This window comes from Notamacropus eugenii, chromosome 1 (assembly GCF_028372415.1).
Source record: "Notamacropus eugenii isolate mMacEug1 chromosome 1, mMacEug1.pri_v2, whole genome shotgun sequence".
Taxonomy (NCBI): domain Eukaryota; kingdom Metazoa; phylum Chordata; class Mammalia; order Diprotodontia; family Macropodidae; genus Notamacropus; species Notamacropus eugenii.
The window spans coordinates 735,535,123-735,541,078 of record NC_092872.1 but is presented as its reverse complement, the minus strand read 5'-3'; the positions used below and the strand labels follow the sequence as shown (position 1 = coordinate 735,541,078).

General features: G+C 42.4%; 1 long non-coding RNA gene across 1 annotated transcript; it reads left to right on the top strand.

Moving 5' to 3' along the window:
• The first annotated feature begins 716 nt into the window (after positions 1 to 716).
• On the top strand, positions 717 to 5,650 carry LOC140521717 (uncharacterized). The gene is made up of 2 exons (XR_011973035.1): positions 717 to 2,060; positions 4,194 to 5,650. It is a non-coding gene; the product is annotated as an uncharacterized lncRNA (long non-coding RNA).
• Positions 5,651 to 5,956: the final 306 nt, after the last annotated feature.

Below are 5,956 nucleotides of genomic sequence, written 5' to 3'. Positions count from 1 at the left end.
CATAAAGATTTTGTGGAAATGAAGAAGCAGGTGTACAAGTTGGTAATTATTGGTATTTTCTTGCTTACTTTTAAAAATAATAAGGTATGAAATTTCCCCCAAATGTTGGGTATGCCCATGCTTTCCAATAGCTTGAGAACTGGTCCTTCCGGACCCTCAAAATGGTGCCATCTTTGACAGAGACTTCCACTGTGCAACCTTGGTTGGGTTTGGCTTCTCTTCCTTTCTTTGTTTTCCTCAGGGCCATTTCAATTTCCTCGTTCCATCAGAGGACTCTGATGTCCCAGTTCAGATGTGGCCATTATCCTCCCTCTAGGTTCACCCTTCAATACCCTGAGGACATTCTACATTAGCTTAATCTGCTGCCAAGCTTTCTATAAACATAATTTTCCCTCCGCTGTTTGTAGTTTTATGAAGTGATACCGCTTTTAATCTTCCAGTGTCATCCCCCATAAGATTTTATGAATGAGTTTCTATTCTAAATCAATGTTGACCTTGGCTGCCACATTCCACCACTTGGCAAGGAGATCAAGTATTTACTGCCTTGGACTTTTTCTGGAATCTTTGGTCTCTTTTTTTTGCGGTGAGTGTTTCTTTTTTTTTTTTATGGTCTTAATATTTTTAAAATTAAATTAAATTTTTTATTTTTAGTTTTTAAAACTTGCTTTTATAAGATTTTGAGTTCTAAATTTCCCTTGCCCTCCCTGAATGCAATCTGATATCAGCTATACATGCATGATCATATTAAACACATTTCCATGTTAATCATATTGTAAAAGAGGAATCAGAACAAACAGGAAAAACCATGGACAGAAAAAATGAAAAACAACAAAAAGAGATAATAGTCTGCTTCAATCTGCATTCTGACTCCACAGTTCTTTCTTTGGATATGGATAGCAATTTCCATCAGGAGTCTTTTAGAATTGTCTTAGATCACTCAGAAGAAGTAAGTCTAACAATACACAGTACAACATACAGTACAATGTTGCTGTTACTATGTACAATATTCTGTTCTACTCATTTTACTCAGCATCAGTTCATCCAAGTCTTTCTAGGTTTTTCTGGAGTCTGCCTGCAGTGAATGATTTTTATCAGGTAAATTTCCTTCCTTGGAAAATGGTAATAATTCTGTCGGTTTCTGTTCTTTTATCCATTTCCATTTTTTTAAAGCATTAATAGTCTGTTTCAATAGGTCAAGTTATAGTTGCCTCAAATATGTACCCTATTTTCTCCTTCTTTTTATTTGTTCTTCACATTTGGTATTGGCTTTGATCTTCACTTTAGTAAGCTATGAGGAAAACAGGTGCAAGTCCTACCTTAATCCTGAGCAAGTCACTGAACTCTGTCAGGCTCCTGCCAGCTCTGTTACGATTGTAAATTGCAGGAACGGTATTGATCAACATTGATGGAGGGACTTTCCTCTCCCTAGAGGTCCTACAGTGATGAAATCCCAGGTCCTTTCCTAAGCCTTCTCCTTCCCCTCTGTTACAGGATGAACGTTGGTGTACAGATAACTTGTCTTCATGGAGGTCTTTCTGAAAAGACTTATCATGAGTATGGCAGTATGTGATTACTAACTGGGAAATGCATTTTCTTATCACTTTCAGATGCACAGAAAAGTCAGCCCTCCCAGATCCTGGGCTGCCTTTGGCTTTTGTCTCATCTGAAGTGAAACTGTTGGTCTTGGATGCTGAGTTGGATCACATCTCCCCAGCGGGGCTGGCCTTAAACAGAGGTGGGGCAGGTGGCCACCTGCACCTTACATTTGGACAGAAAAGTTCCCCAGTAAATGCTTGTTCTTCCCAAGGTTCTCATGCTTTTTAACCAACAGAGAGGCAGGTTAGAAGGGAGACAGAGTGGTCTGAACCTGGGATAGAAGTGGCACCCTTAGTCTGAGGACCTTCTGAGTTCTGAGTCTATTGGCTTTATTTAATTGAATTCTTTGCAGGTGGAGGCAGTTGAGAGAACCCTGTACTTGGAATCACAGAATCAGAGAATTTAGGAACCAGAAAGGACTTCATCTAGTCCAGAGGAATCCTGAATGGTACACACCTGACAAGGTATTTGGTATCAGGGGGACCTGAGTTCATATCTTGACTTTGAAAATTGCTTTGTAGGTGACCTTGGCAAATCCTTTCCCCCTCTTCTAGACTCATTTTCTTCATCTGTGAAACAAATGGGCTGAAGGAGATGTTCTAGGGTGCCTCCTAGGTCTAAATTCTGTAAGGGCTGCACTTGAGGACCTAGAGGTTCCCCACTCTGGATAGGGGCTAGAACTGATGCCGGTAGGGAACCCGTTCAACCTCCTTGTAAGGCCAGGCCTCCTCCAAGGCCCAGTATGATGCCAGCAATAACAGGAAATTAAGCTACTGCTCCATGGCAGCTCAGATTCAGGCCCTGCCCCCCAGGGAACCTCTGATCTGATGGGGAGACGCAGGTCTGCCCTCAGGGAGCCCCTGGTATGATGGGGAGACACAGGCCCTAATCTCAAGGACCTCACTCCTAGTCAGATAAAGGAGCCATGGAAATGGTACTCGGCTCAAATATCTCGATTCTCCTTTTTCCCCTCCACCCCAAACCCACCTCCACAGGCTATCCCCTTGTGGGAGAACCCTGTGGGGGAAGCAGTGTCTCCTTTCCTCACTTTCCCAGGTATGCAGAGACTGGACAGGGGAGCTCACATTACTCAATCCTGGCATAGTGAGTGCGATCCTCTATTGGTGGTGGAGGGAGGGGTGGGCTGAGAGTGGCTCTGTGCCTTCTCTTACACCATCTCTCTCTGCTCCCTCCCCCTCTTCATTGGAAAAGCAGGGGCCCGGGCAGGGTTTCCAACAGGGCTTGGGGATTTTGTGTCTGTCTCTCTTTTTCCCAGAAGTGCATTCTATTAAAGGAAGCATATGTGCAGGTCACTGAGGGTTCAGGGAGTTGGACGTCTTTGGGAGTAACAGGTGGGGGGCTCAAATGTTGAACCTCCCAGCCCCACCTCCCCTCTGCTGTCTGATTCTTCCCTCCTTCCAGGCAGTGCTTGAGAGGAGGTAGGAGGGGTGATGACTAGTAAGGGAGGTTCTTTCCACTTCAGAGATTACACACCCCAGCTATACATTGACCCTTAACCTCAACCTGAAATCCAATGGCATTTGGGGTCTATAAAATGACGAGGGCTGGGTCAGATGACTTCCAAGGTCTCCTTTAGCTCTGAATTTCTCTGGACGCATACTGATCCTTAAGCTCAACCATAGACTATAAAATGAGGGGGAAGTGGGTATTAATAAGTAAATCAACAAGACCACCCCACCCCACTTAATATAAGTGACCTAATGTTATTCCTGATACCTCAACTAGATGTGAACATGTCTCAATGATCATCATCCTAATAACAACCAACATTTATATTGTGCTCACTATGTATCAGACACTGCTAAGTCCTTTATAATCTTATCTCATTTGGTCATCACAACAACAAATGTTATTATCTCCGTGTTACAGATGAGGAAACTGAGGCAAACAGAGGTTAAGTGCCTTGCCCAGGGTCACATAGCTAGTGAGTGTCTGAAGCTGGATTTGAACTCAGGTCTTCTGTGTACTGAGTACCTACCTTGGTCTAATTGTGAAAACTCATTGAAAGCCATCGGATAAACTGGAGTGATGGCATAAGAGGAAGGTAGTTCCTGCTGATTGAGGAAGCCTGTTGATACACTATGGGTTGTTCATCAAGTATCTAACCAGTTCTGGAGCTTAGAGAGATTTGAGCCATTCACAACCAGGAGAGAACAATTCTGGCTACTATTCCTGAAGAGCACTTTGACCTTGGTCCTCGTCCCCTCCCCACCCCATTTACTTTCTTTCAGTTCCAACTAAAATCCCATCTTCTATAGGAAGACTTTCCCAACACCTCTTAATTCAAGTGCCTTCCTTCGATTATTTCCTGCGTATCCTGTACATAGCTGTTTACACGTATTTGCTTACTTCTAGTTGCCATCATTAGATTATAAGTTCTCTGAGGGCACGGGCTGTCTTCTGTCTCTTTTTGTATCCCCAGCACTTATCACAGTGCCTGGTGGATAGTTGTTTGTCCTTCCTTAGTTTTTGAAGAGGACCACTGCCTCATAGGCTGATGTCTTTTGACTGGAGCATTAATTGGATTTAAGTGAGGCAGACCTACACACACTTATCAGTCTCACTCTCTCTTCCAGAGTCATTGAAGTCCAATAGCAGGACAAAAGTTAATATGACTACTGATGGCCCCGGATGGAGTAGATGACCTTGGCATCTTTGACATGCAATCAAGCTCTAAGCTCTCTACAGCACCTGCTTCAGTTGTCTTCATGTCTGTTGGAACAAAATGTTTTCATCCACCCATTCTACCTGGGAGGAAGTCCTGGTACAGATAGACATCTCCTTCCCCTCCTCACCCCATAACTCACTGACAGGTTTGAGGCTTGTTCCTTACACCTAACCTGGTTTAGCCCATTTGCAGAGATGGTTTTCTGGGGTAGGGCCACTACACACACAAATTTCTTAGTGAGAATTGAGTGCCAGGTGGATGAGTAACCCTGAAAAGGGCTGGACTAGAGCTCAATCAGAGATGTTAGTCCTCTTTGAATACCTCCTATACCCTTGCCAGGTCTGCATATTCTAGTGGCAGTGTGTCAAAGACTTTTGGGTGATATGTTTTGTACTAATTACTTTTCATATGCCATCTTAGTAAATAACCCATCGTGAAAGCTAATATATTACTCTTGATTGACAGTCATGGGAGAAAGCACACCAGTGGGGTCTCATGACCTAGAGTATTCGAAGGGCAACCTCCAACTACTCAGGGCTAGTAATCAAGCCCTGTGGGAGCTGGTTAACTGTGATCTGGCAATGTGTATCATTGCAGCTCTGGTTGTTCCAGTTATAATGGATGTTAATGGTGTCCACTTCAACCAATCAACAAGAATTTATTGAACATGTGCTATGTTTCTTGGCATTGTGCAACTGCTGGGGGCAAAAATCCAAAGAAGGACACAATCCCTACTCTCAAGAAACTTGAATTCTGAGACAGCTAGGTGGTCCACTGGGTAGATCTTTGGACCTGAAGTCAGGAAGGCCTGAGTTCAAATCTAGCCTAGCTGTTGTTGGGAGGCTCAAATGAGATCATTTTATAAAGTACTGAGCACAGTGACTGGCACATGGTAAGTGCCATATAAATGTGTTTGTTGTTGAAGGAGATGTAAATGTTAGCCATTATTATTACTGTTACTTAACACTTTTGCTTCAGTTTTCTCCTGGAAATGGAAATAATAATAATATTCATGTCTCAGAGTTGTTGTGAGGATCAGATAATTATAAAATCCTCAGAACAGGGCGTGTCGCATAGTAGATGCTTTATACATGCTAGATGTTAATATTGCTTGATTCCTCAAGGCTTAACATTGTGCTTGGTACATAGTAAATACTTGATAAATGGTTTTTCATTGATTTGTGAGGGCAGGGTGGGATGAGTCAGTGGGGAGTGATAGAAATGGAAAAAGGAAAAAAGTATCAATATAACATTAAAAAAAACAAACAAAAGAACTTCAGACAGTGACACCAAGAAACAGGCCAATTATTTAAAATGCTTTGTAAAATTTAATGTATTCTTTATTAAAAAAACCCTCTATAACAGAGCTTCTTAGCGTCTTATACAATCCTTTTTTTCATTCTTTCTATGTTGTTATGCTTATTGCTTGTTGTGTTAGGCTTGAAGTAAAAAGAAACATTTTTTAAAATCCCTTTAAAACTCTAGGAATGTGAATTATCTTCTACTGTTTATATTCCAATGGGTTGAGTATTACAGTCTGGGAAAATGTCCTGGAAGAGGTGTCCTTTGGGGACTTTTGGAAAGGAGAGAGATACCATTGGGTCCACCTGTCTTCTCCCTTCCTAGCTTTAAGTTTCCACATGTTGTCCATTAGAAGCTACTCCCCCCCAA